Genomic DNA, 13,362 nt, shown 5'->3' on the forward strand with positions numbered 1-13,362 from the left:
ATAAGACTGGAGTGGGAAGAGTATGCACTACAAAACCACCTTTCCTAATAGCACCTGGCCCTCAAGTAAGGTACTCAAGTGCCTGTACAGTGACACCTTCATTCTCATATTGGTTTATTCAGTTTTGATTTGTAAAGGGGTGTGGCATGGGACCATTCCTGGATACACTCAGAGTTGACACCTGGTTCTACTTTCATAGGTCACTCCTGGAATTGCTCAGAGGACTGTACTGGGGTGCCAAGATTGAGCCTAGGTAGAACACATGCACCAGTAGGCAAGCTGCTGTTCACATAAAGAACTCTCTGACCCTTTAGCTTCACAATCTCACCATCTTCCCCACCACTCAGCCAGTGCTTGGTTATGCAAATAACTTAGGAAAGGAAGCAGTTCTGGGCCACACAGTGAAAACACTGGCTGGTCCTTTGCCGTTGAGTTACTCAGTCTAGCATCTCCAGAAGAAAGATCCTGGGCCTCCAACCAGCCTCATCATTTCCCATCATCCACAGGAGGCCTTGGGTGCACCTGGGAAGCAGCTGGGCAGCCTTAGCTCATCACCTCTGTCTGTAGACTAGCAAACCTGCAGTGCTACCTGCAAGAAGATTCCCTGTGGCTTCTATTTTAGCCTGCCTCTTGGTGATGTCCCACAGCCACTGCTGCCTCCTATTATTCTCTGAACTGTAATCCTGGAGGTTTAGGAAATGGGCATGAATAGGAAGCTATGCCTTCATGTCATTCTATTGGGGGGGGGGGGGGATATCAAACTCTGCAGTGATCAGAGTTTACTCCTGGCTCTGCACCCAGGAATCATTCCTGGCAGTGTTCAAGAAACCATAAGAAATGCAGGGGATTAAACCCTGTATTCAAGGCAAGTGCCTTAAGAGCCCCTAAAGCTCTTGGTTTGTTTGCTTTGGGTCACACCCTGAGTGCTCAGGTGTTACACTTACCTTTACACTCATATTACTCTTGGCAAATTGGGGGGACTTTAATGGATGCTGGGGATCAAACCCAGGTTGGCCACATGTGAGGCAAATACACTGTCCATTGTGCTATCACTTCAGCCCCTTCATGCCTTTTTTGATTCAGCCATTAGTAGCCAGAACCAATCAGGATCTTCAGCCTGTAAATGTGCCAGAACATGATTATTCCCAGCTTCACAAGCATCTCGCCTGACATCATCTACAAAGCTGGTTGCTGGTCCACTTAGACTCTTTAGGACTCTCTTTCGTTGCTTTTGCCTCTTAGGATCTCTGATAACTTTTTTCTACTATTGAAGTGTATCTCCTAGTAATCCTTTCAAAGCACAACCCTGATAACCCATTTTAGGTTTTTCAATAAGATATCTGAAGAAGGGCCGGGCGGTGGCGCTAAAGGTAAGGTGCCTGCCTTGCCTGCGCTAGCCTTGGACGGACTGCGATTCGATCCCCCGGTGTCCCATATGGTCCCCCAAGCCAGGAGCAACTTCTGAGCACATAGCCAGGAGTAACCCCTGAGCATTACCGGGTGTGGCCCAAAAATAAAAAAAAATAAAAAAAAAAAAAGATATCTGAAGAAGGCCAGAGCAGTGGCACAGCAGTAAGGTGTCTACCTTGTGCGTGCTAGCCTAGGGCAGACCTAGGTTCAATCCCCCGATGTCCCATATGGTTTCCCAAGCCAGGAGCGATTTCTGAGTACATAGCCAGGAGTAACCCCTGAGCATCACCGGGTATGGCCCAAAAACCAAAAAAAAGAAAAAAAATGTGGAGAGCTTGCTAGCATATTGTGCACTTGCCTATGCCTTGAGTAAAAACAAACCATTTTTACCAATGTCTCTTAACCTCCTCCCAGTGGAGGCTCCTGTGTCACCTGTTTTCCTGCCCCTCAACCTTGCCCCATCCTACTGGTCGGCCCCTCATCTTCATGTGGTAGCCCCAGATCAGAAAACACCTTTCTCTTCTCACTCAAGTTATTTATCTTGGCAGCCTTGGGCTCATTATTTGGGAGAGTGCATGTTTATGTCCCCTTATTCCTCCATTACCCTCACTCACTCCCCACTAACACTATGGACACCCACGCTTTCCCTTTTCCTTCCCACCAAAATATCTTTTGGTTTAATCAAGCATTATCAGGTACATTTGTTTCTATTGCTGCCTTAACATTCTCACAAACCAGTGCCTTAAGTCAAATACATACCTGGCATCCTGTAGGACAGAAGTCAAGGTCAATCTCTCTGGCTTGAGTCAGGGTGTGATCTGGGCTAGATCCCCTGAGGATCTGGGCAAGTGAGTGTCTTTCTGCTGGCCCAGAAGTTCTCCCTACATGGGGTCCCCTCCTACCCCCCTCAGGGAAGCCTGGGGCTGCTTTGCTGGGGTTGCTCTGGCACTCACTCACTCCTCTTTTATGAGTCTCACGATTACCTGGGGCTCAGCCAAACCATTATTCAGATCAAGCCCTGCCTCCAACACTGTGAGCTCTTATCCCAGTCAATTAATACAGATCCTGAGAATGAGATGCTCTGTGGATGTCTTGGAGTGAGGGAGTGGGCACCATTTCACCTGTTACCTCTAGGATAATATTTCTCAGCGATGACTCACATGCTATAGACCTTGATTCATGTTTCACCTATACTTTTATTTGTTGGTAATAGTGATCGTTGCTACATTTTCTATGAAGACATGAGTCTTTCCTTCATTCTATATTCAAATAATAAAACTCAAATGTTCCAAATTGGGTAAACTGTTCATTCCTATGAAGATTAATATTTTTATGTCACCTTAGCTTAGCCATGCTACCCAAGCACTCTGGTAAAATATCCTTCTAACTATGTCTTAAGTCAGTACTCTTATCAACACAGATTGCTCTTGTTAATATGAGTGAGTTCATTCTATACAATTAACTGAATGTTAATAGAAAAAGACTAACTTTCCCAAAGATGTGGAGACTTGCTGGAACCCAGCAACTATCCCCAAGGGTCAGAGATTTCAAAATTCATTTAGCCTACAGCCCCCTTTTCAGGATAAAAAGAATCATTCAGTGCTGAGTGCTGCCCTGGAAATCCACCATTTTTAAGTGAAAAAAAAAAGTTACAAAAGGTTCTTTTACATTTCAGAGAAGGGGGAGATGAAGCCTCATTCCCCACCCTTTCTCCCTAGGTAACTTGACCTTACCTGCAAGATCCCGCCCATTCCTGGGAGGGGTCTTGGAAAAGGTAGATAAAGCCCAGGGGATTCGGCCCTTTTTGGGTCTCTGCCCTTTTGGTCTTTGGCCAGCATGGAGGTGAAAGGGAAGATGACTGAAAGGAGTTAAGATGCAGGGCTAACGAAGAATGGCTGTGCTTGAAAGGTTATGATATAAGCCACACATGTGGTGAATAAGGCATGAATAAAGCTGATGCTTCCTGTTGCCTGTCTCTGGATGAGTCTGATTCTGCCGTTCACCTAAACCTGGTACCTGCCAGCTGAATGGGGGTTGTGGAGCCACGTGGCCTGGGATGGCAGAGAAGAATCCTTCCATCCATCCTTCACCATCCAGTCCCATCGTTAACTAATTAATGCAACAAACAGGAACTCCCAAACCATACCAGAGATACTCCCACCATTCCAGTGGCTCCAGTAGCTGAATTCCACTTTGGGTAACACTATTGTTCATTCTGGATCTTTGTAGCTTTAGGTGTCAGTTTCTTTTTTTCTTTTTCTTTTTCTTTTTTTTTTTTTTTTTTTTTTTTTTGGTTTTTGAAGCACATTTAGTGACACTCAGAGGTTACTCTTGGCTTTATACTCAGGAATTACTGCCTGCGGGGTTGCAGTGGAGGAGGCACCATATGAGATGCCAGGGATTGAACCCAAGTTGACTGTATTCAAGGCAAGTGCTTTCCCTGCTGTACTATCACTCCACCCCTTTCTTCAGCAAGTTTCTTCAACACGGTACTTTCACTCACTCGAATACATGTGTCTATATGAAGTTTCCTCAAGGGAAATCATATCTAATTCTTCATCTGACTCTTGGACACTTCCATCTTCTGATGGTTAAAGGAGTAATGAGTAATTAAGTAATAAGTTGTTCCACTAGACATAGACCATTCCTGGAAGCTACAAGTCATTTTGTATTCTCACTTCCAACTGCACATCAAACAAATTTCAGTTATTTCTAGTTTCAACTATTTGCTTTTGATCCTTACCAGCACCATATCTAGCTCTTATGACCTCTTCTATTAAAAATGTAGCAGATCAACTTCAGCTAAATATAAATGGCAAAATCTTATGAACCTAAATTTCTAAATTCATTTAAGTAGAATATAGCCAAAATCAAACCTGTATAAATTGTGGTTGGAAAAAAGAATTTGAATATTATAAACTAAGTGGCTGGAGAGGTAGTACAGCAGTTAAGATACATGTCTTACAAATGTAGCTGACCCAGATTTGATCCCCAGCACCCTATATATTCCCTGAGTCCACAAGAATAATCCCTGAGCACAGAGCATATCAAGACTCCTAAACAGAAGACTAAAAATAAGTATTTTTAACTTTTTAAAGGGAATGCAAAAATAACATGTACACACAAGAATGCAATTCCTTGGTGGTCCCTGAGTTTTTCTGGATATGGCTGGCCCCTTAAAAATAAAATTTTATGGGCCCAGAGAGATAGCACAGCGGCGTTTGCCTTGCAAGCAGCCGATCCAGGACCAAAGGTGGTTGGTTCGAATCCCGGTGTCCCATATGGTTCCCCGTGCCTGCCAGGAGCTATTTCTGAGCAGACAGCCAGGAGTAACCCCTGAGCAACGCTGGGTGTGGCCCAAAAACCAAAAATAAAATAAAATAAAATGTTATTATAAAAGGTAAACTTCAGGGCCCGGAGAGATAGCACAGCGGCGTTTGCCTTGCAAGCAGCCGATCCAGGACCAAAGGTGGTTGGTTCGAATCCCGGTGTCCCATATGGTCCCCCGTGCCTGCCAGGAGCTATTTCTGAGCAGACAGCCAGGAGTAACCCCTGAGCACCGCCGGGTGTGGTCCAAAAACCAAAAAAAAAAAAAAAAGGTAAACTTCATTAAAATGAAAAATATTCTCTAAAATTAGCTCTAAATAGAAGACCACAGACTAGATTTACAATTCCCAAATCTGGCAAAGATACTATATCTAGTATTTTTGAAGGACTTCTACCACTCAGCAAAAAGACAAATAAGGTGTTTTGTACTTTTTTTTTTTTTTTTTGGTTTTTCGGCCACACCCAGCGTTGCTCAGGGGTTACTCCTGGCTGTCTGCTCAGAAATAGCTCCTGGCAGGCACGGGGGACCCTATGGGACACCGGGATTCGAACCAACCACCTTTGGTCCTGGATCGGCTGCTTGCAAGGCAAACGCCGCTGTGCTATCTCTCCAGGCCCTGTACTTTTTATTTGTCTAGCAAAAGTAGTGTTTTCTGTCAAATAAAAATAATGCATAAAAATAGTAAGACTGACAATAACAATTATTCATCCAGGATATGGGATCAAGACTCTAAGAATGGGGGTCATAATGAGCATTTCTGGATGGATGGGATAATGGAAAATCACTAGGAAAGAGTTTGGCAATTTCTTACAAAATTAAATACAATCTACACCCCTGACTTAGCAATTTCACTGAATTGTTTTTATCAACAAGAAATGAAAACATGTTCACAAAAACAACTTTTATAGCAATGTCCAAGCAGCTTTAGTTATGATAACCCCAAGCTGGAAATATCCCAAAATGCATCCAGAAGAAATAGAATAAACAAAGTGTAGAGTCATCAAACAATGGGAATTTTTAAAGCCCAGCAATTAAAAATAATGAATTGCTGATATAGACAACACAGTTTAATCTGAGTGCATTTTCTGGGGGAAAAGAAATCAAATGCAAGATGGTACAGACTCTAACAATTTATTTATATCAAATCCAAGAATTGACAAAATGACTCAACACAGTAGTGATTAAGGATAGTATGGACAAAACATATAGGGAGAACAGACAAGCTCTGGGTCTTTCTTGCTGATTTGATCATACCATCATTTCTCAAATGGGGGCCAAATGGCTTCCTGGGTCCCTAGTATATAACAGAGAGGCATAGGTGACCATCAGATAAAGGGTGATGTAATGGAAAGAGTTTAGGGGTACAAACAGTAAGAAGAGAGGCACAGGAAAAAAAAATAAGTTTTGAAGGGGCAGATAGATGGTCAGAAAGAGGTAAAGAAACACAGCATTTCACAGGTGTGCCAAAACTTATCAAGCTGAATATTTAAGATATGGGCTTTTGGGACTGTAACAACAATACAGCAGGTAAAGCATTTGGCTTGCATGTAGCCAACTCAGGTTCGATCCTTGGCATCCCATATAGTTCCCTGAGCCTGCCGGGAGTAATTCCTGAGTGCAGAACCAGGAGTAACCCCTGAACATCACTGGGTGTGAACCAAAACCAAAACAAAACAAAAAAGATATGGGCTTTACACTCTGAAAATATCACCTAAATGATTTGCCACGCCATATACTTCAAGTTCATATTTATTTTTATAAAATAAAAATTTTACACTTTTTTTTATAAAAATAAAAGCGCAGTTATAGATTATTAAACCTATTAAAAACCAAAAATTTAAGTGAAAGTTGAATATTAAATATATTAAATTAAATAAAATATTAAGAACTTTTATAGCCTAAAATAAATTTATCTTGAAAATTAGAAAATAAGGGCCGGAGAGATAGCATGGAGGTAAGGTGTTGGCCTCACATGCAGAAGGTCAGTGGTTCGAATCCCGGCATCCCATATTGTCAATCCCCTGAGCCTGCCAGGAGCAATTTCTGAGCATAGATCCAGGAGTAATCCCTGAGCGTTGCCAGGTGTGACCCAAAAACAAAAAAAAGAAAAAAAAGAAAATTAAAAAATAAATGAAGTAATAATATACAAGCAGAAATTAGAAAGTAAAATAAAAAATAAAACTAAGTTGATAAATAAACCCTACAACTCTATCTTTTTCTGGCCCCTGGATTAGGTTTTAGTCACAGATATAGAAGTGCTTTGTAACAATATCAGAAACATTAATGTATCACTCTAATATGCACACATAAACTTCCAGAAATGCCTTGCAAAGAAGTCCGGTCAGATGCCAACAATGTGGAAGACAGAGAAATTTTTACCTGGGGAAAAATTCCAAGTACAGAACTACAATCAGACAATTGGCCAAGTGGCTTTCTGCAGAGCTTCAAGGAAAGATAATTCACACATGATTTAAACCTTTCCAGAACATAGAAAAGTATGGTACTCTCCAATTCATGATTCCCTAGCAATGCTCAACACCCAGGATCCCAACAAGGAGGTTGTATACACACACAGATACATACAAACATACAAACATTTGTACATATAAACACATGCACACATACAGATAAATCTAAAATGAATCCCCCTAATTCAGTAGCATGTTAATTAAGCCAATTAATTCATCACATCAGTACCTCAGAAGATTAAGAACTATTTGAATTAATGCAGAGATTAAAATAATTTAAATACATGCAATACTAAAATAAATACATGCAGCTCTTCCTGATAATAGAAAACATCTTGAGTCAATTAAAAAAAAAAAGCACAGCTATTGCAGACAGATGGCCAATATTTGGGGGGGGAGGAAGAGTCCTAAGGAGCATGTGGAAATTCAGGGTCTCTCTTGGCAATCCCCAGCTTTGCTGAGCAGGTGTATGTCTCAGGACTGAGTTTCCTCCACCTGGTTCTGCTCAGCCTGAGGACCACACCCTGCGCTGCCCTGAAGTATGGAGCCTGAGCCCTCTGCATGCCTGAGCTCCAGGCCTCTGAGTTACTTCTTCAGTCCCACAATGAGTCACTATGGTGGAAAACTAAAGCCCATAAAATGTTGTCTTAACTCATCCACAGAGCAGAGCACTCAGACCATTTGGGCATTTTTCTGGAGCCAAAGCAGTAGAGGAAAGGAGAGTGTGGCATGTTGTTTTTAAATCACTGAGACAGTTTAAAAACATGACAAGCAATTAGCCTCTCTCTCCAGATGCTTCTTTAGATGGCTAACCAAAATGAATTAAATAAGAATTTGCTAGCCAGATAAATCATCATTTTTTGTTTTTGTTTTTGTTTTTGGGCCACACCCGGCGGTGCTCAGGGGTTACTCCTGGCTGTCTGCTCAGAAATAGCTCCTGGCAGGCACGGGGGACCATATGGGACACCAGGATTCGAACCAACCACCTTTGGTCCTGGATCGGCTGCTTGCAAGGCAAACGCCGCTGTGCTATCTCTCTGGGCCTGCTAGCCAGATAAATAAGGTAGTTAAAACTACACAAAACTGGGCAGAGAGAGAGTATGGTGGGTAGTGTTTGTCTTGAATGAGGCTGACCCAGGTTCAATTCCCGGCATCCCATATGGTTCCCTGAACCTGCCAGAAATGATTTCTGATCACAGAGCCAGAAGTAATCCCTGAGCACCACTGGCTATCGCCCAAAAACAGACAAACAAAAACACCACAAAATTCAAAGGGGTGGAGCACATGCCCTGCAAACTCGAAGCCTTAAATTTGATCCCCAGGTGTGGGTCTGGTGTTAACTCTGAATCAGAAGTCGTGAAGCAAGTGTGAACATTCAGTGCACATGTGAGGGAGGAGCTATTGGCTGCCACTTGGAGAGGGGACACAGATGGAAACTTCAACTGGAGCCTGAGTGTGGGCAGTCTCCACAGGGAGCCTGTGTAAGGGAAGACAATGGTCTGACTGTGGGACACAGCACTGACAATGACAGATGAAGAACATTGTCTGGAGGAAAGTGTGCAGGGAAATTCATGCCCCCAGTGATGTGCTGAGAGCCTGTGTTTATCCTTCCAAAGACAGACTTGACAAGCTCCTGCCAAGCTTGCCTCTGCTTTTACTGCTTCCCTGATCCTTTTAGATAGGAGCCAAGATGTGCAAGGCACCGACTTCGGTCCTTTCAGCTTTCTCCTCGGCTCCTTATTTTGATTTTTTTTTGTTTGTTTGTTTGTTTGGGGGCCATACCCGTTTGACGCTCAGGGGTTACTCCTGGCATGCGCTCAGAAGTCGCCCCTGGCTTGGGGGGACCATATGGGACGCCAGGGGATCGAACCGTGGTCCGTCCTACGCTAGCACTTGCAAGGCAGACACCTTACCTCTAGCGCCACCTTCCTGACCCCGTTTTTGATTTTTTTTAACTCAAGATTAGTATCTAATCTATATTCTCCATCTGATTTGAGTTTAGATGCTTCTTTTCAACTTGTGAGTTTTTAATGTTTGTTTGTTTATTGGTTGGTTTTTTTTTTTTGATTCACTTCCAGGAACTAGACAAATAATACAGCAGGTAAGGTGTTTATTTGCCTTGCATTTTGCCAACCTGGGGTTCAATCCCCGACATCCCATATGGTCTCCTAAGCCTGCCAGGAGTGATTTCTGAGCACAAAGCCAGGAGTATCCCTGAGTGCTGCCAGTGTAAGCGCTGCCCAAAAACCAAGCAAAATTCACCTTCATTATAATAAGAAATATTTAAAAGGGGCCGGAGAGATAGTACAGTGGTAGGGTGTTTGCCTTGCACACAGCAGATTCAGGACCGATAGCGGTTCAAATCCCAACATCCCCATAGCATCTCCCAAGCCTGCCAGGAGTGATTTCTGAGCATAAAACTAGGAGTAACCCTGAGTACTGCCAGGTGTGAGTGCTGCCCAAATGCCAAACAAAATTCACTTCCATTATCATAAGAAATATTGAAAAGATTCACCCTCATCGCATAATCTAGTAAAAAAAAACTGCTGTGGTAATTGTCATTCACTGAAACTAGTTTGTAGCTTTTCATAGACAATAATGTCCTAAATAGGATTCTCTAATCAAGTACTCTTGGGATGGAGAGTATGAGGGGTCACACCTGGCAATATTTTGGGGATCATGGTGCCGAGAATCAAATCCAGGTTAGCCACAGGCCAGACAAGAGTCTAAACTTCTGTGCTTTTCCTCCAACCCTATTGCGAACTTTCTAACTTTACCAGTGTCAGGGTGCCTGGGATGTGACTTAGAGGTAGAACATCTGACTTGCGTCATTGAGGCCCTGACCCAACACACACACAGCTAAGCTTTATCCCTGGACACCACAAATTCTGGTTCCTGGCTTTTCTCTGGTGTTTACTTAAAAAAAACAACTCTGCTCCACCCACCCACCCACCCCCTTTTTTTTTAACACTCTTTCTTGGAATCTCACCCAAATCTGGGCTGAGTCCCTTCTCCTTGCTGGAACAATGAAATGGTCCTTTCAGGACACTGATCAAAAGTTTACTCTTGATAAGGCAACACCAAGCAGCTCTCAGATATTTCATGAAAGTCTCATCCTTCTGCCACTTCCAGGGGCTGGATTGACAGCACAGTGGTAGGGTGTTTGCCTTACACACGGCCAACCCAGGACGGACCTGGGTTCAATCCTTGGCATCCCATATGGTCCCCTGAGCCTGCCAGGAGTGATTTCTGTGCACAGAGTCAGGAGTAAACCCCTGAGTGCCACTAGGTGTGGCCAATCCCCCCAAATAATAATAATAAAGGCGACAAGGACCTAAATGGAATGGGATGAGAAATATCCTCTGGGCAGCAGGGAGAAAAAAGGAAGAATTCTGAATACTGACCAGTTAGAATCTAATTAAATTCTTTTTGTTTTTGTTTTTGTTTTTGGGCCACACCCGTTGGTGCTCAGGAGTTACTCCTGGCTGTCTGCTCAGAAATAGCTCCTGGCAGGCACGGGGGACCATATGGGACATCGGAATTCGAACCAACCACCTTTGGTCCTGGATCGGCTGCTTGCAAGGCAAACACTGCTGTGCTATCTCTCCGGGCCCCTAATTAAATTCTTAAAAGAAAAAAAAAAACACTGCCAATCCCAGAATCTTGACTGAAGTGTGATGCCAAACTCCAAACCAATGTGTAGACTCTGATCCTTATGGCTGGCTTTACCTACTGTCTGTAATTTCTGGTGCTTAAACAAAACATGTGTGTGTGTGAGAGAGAGAGAGAGAAAAAGAGAGAGAGAGAGAGAGAGAGAGAGAGAGAGAGAGAGAGAGAGAGAGAGAGATCTGGAGTCCCACAGTCAGGTATCTGGTAAAAAGCCACATCTCAGCACTGTGACCAGAATGTAAGTACCAAAACCAAATGGGTGTGACCTGCAATAATCACAAGGAAATGGAAAACCTTCAAAGGCAAATTTATATCCCAAGTATTGGAGAGGGATGGTTCAGGCTCACTATACCACAGAGTGCAATATAGGTGCTTGTATAAATGTCGACCAAAGCCAGAGCGATAGTACAGCAGGTAAAATGCTTTCCTTGCATGTGACTAAACCAGTTTTCAATCCCCAGCATCCCAAATGGTCCCCTGAGTCCCTCCAGGAGTGATTCCTGAGGGCAGAGGCAGGAATAAGTCCTGGGCACCACTGGATGTGGCCCCCAAACAAAATAAAAGCAACAAAATGTTAACCAAACCCAAAGTAAACCTCTAGGATAAGTTCAAGATGCTGTATTTATATTTAATTTTATTATTAGCCACAACCAAGACTAAGAGTGGAAAACCACTGAGGAAGAACAGGGCTTAGGATACTTGCCTGCATGAGGCTAGCTGGGTGGTCATGTCCTGATATAAATCGTACCATCGATGAGTCCCTGAGCACCACCAGGGGGGGCTGCTGATCACAGAGCCATGGAACACTTCCTGGTGCAACAACGCAAAACAAAAATCAAAGTTTAATCTCTATACCAACATGTATTATCTCCTGGAGAGACACCAAGGTCCTAGCAGAGGGGATTTCCCTGAGCACTTTTGGTTGAGGGAGTAGGTGTGTGGGTGTGAGGTGCCAGCACTGGGGACCAGCACATGCCTGGGTTGGACACAGGACCCTCCTGTACCAGCTGTGCCCTCTTCCGGATCATGGCCAGCAGAACTTATGGTCTGATATGCCCCAAACTCCAAGGCAGTGTTGTGATGCTGCTGCAGACTTGGCTCTTGTAGGGACTGTGAAGGTCCAAGGGCCACATGATCAGGTCCCCCTTGGAGCACTTTTGGGACTTCCAGTCCAAGATCCACAAAAGGAGGCAACATGTTCAGGCATGGGTCTCATGTCCAGGTTCCCCCTTCTCCCCCAAACCCCAGCTACTCAATCACTGCATAGCCTACACATTTCAATGCCTCCCTCCGTCAGGTCTACCAGGTCGAGGTCAGGACAGGGTTGTGCTTCTCTTGAGTTTCATGAGTAAGGCTGATCCTGAGTTGCCACGCCACAGCGAGAACAGCTGCTGCGAATATTCGTGGATGCTCAGAATTCAAGACAAGGACATCAGGACTTTCTGCACACAGGCTGGCTACAAGGAACGGAAGATGTCTTCATTTGTCGGCAGTGTTGAAAACAAGAAATGAACAGGCCTAGATAACAATCATCTGAGTAATTAATTAGTGGCCTGGAGGAGAAAATTTAATCTTCAAAATCAAAGTAATTATTTGGGAGTTACTAACAAGCTTGACTCCCATCTCCAGTGTGATCAGAGGAAACAAAAGCGTCTTTGGACCATTTGGATCAATGGTGCTGTGGATGATAAACCCAGAGCTTAAAACACGAAATAAGCATCTAGCCTGATTCTTAACCCAGGTACCTCGTTCCCTAAGGACTGAAATCTCTGATTTGTAGCAGGAATATGGCACTCCCACTCCTACCTCCCCGCATTAGTGTCTGGCTCTGTAACATCCAACCATTACAAGGAGCGAGAAGTTATCATAGAGGGTCTCCCCAAATTCCAGATGACCACTAGCGGTGCCGTCATGTCCTCTTGCCTAAGGGCTCGCTGGGGATGTCCTTGGACCCTGGATGTAAGGCATCTGTCCCCAGTGACACTCTGAGGGTTCCTCTGTCATCACTCTCACTTTCTGCCCACCATCCTTTTCTCTCTCAAGTCTCCACAATTGGAGGATAAGGGGCCAAGTCCAGGACATCAAGCATAATAACCACTGAGCCATGCACCTGGCCCTCTCCTGGCATTTTAAAAATCATTTAGGTTGAGGCCGGAGAGATAGCATGGAGGTAAGGCGTTTGCCTTTCATGCAGAAGGATGGTGGTTCGAATCCCGGCATCCCACATGGCCCCCTGAGCCTACCAGGAGCGATTTCTGAGCGTAGAGCCAGGAGTAACCCCTGAGAGTTGCCGGGTGTGACCCACAAATCATTTAGGTTAAGCGTTTGTACACAAAGTTGCTTCTCCTCAAAAAGAAAAAAAAATTGCTGAGTAGTTAAATCGAGCAACAGCGTTAAATGTAATTTGATATAGTAGAAATTAGCATTTAATCCAACAAGCTATAAATGAGTCTGGTTTCTAAACAATGAATTCCTGCAAGGGATGGC

The sequence above is a fragment of the Suncus etruscus genome, chromosome 8 (assembly GCF_024139225.1).
Source record: "Suncus etruscus isolate mSunEtr1 chromosome 8, mSunEtr1.pri.cur, whole genome shotgun sequence".
Taxonomy (NCBI): domain Eukaryota; kingdom Metazoa; phylum Chordata; class Mammalia; order Eulipotyphla; family Soricidae; genus Suncus; species Suncus etruscus.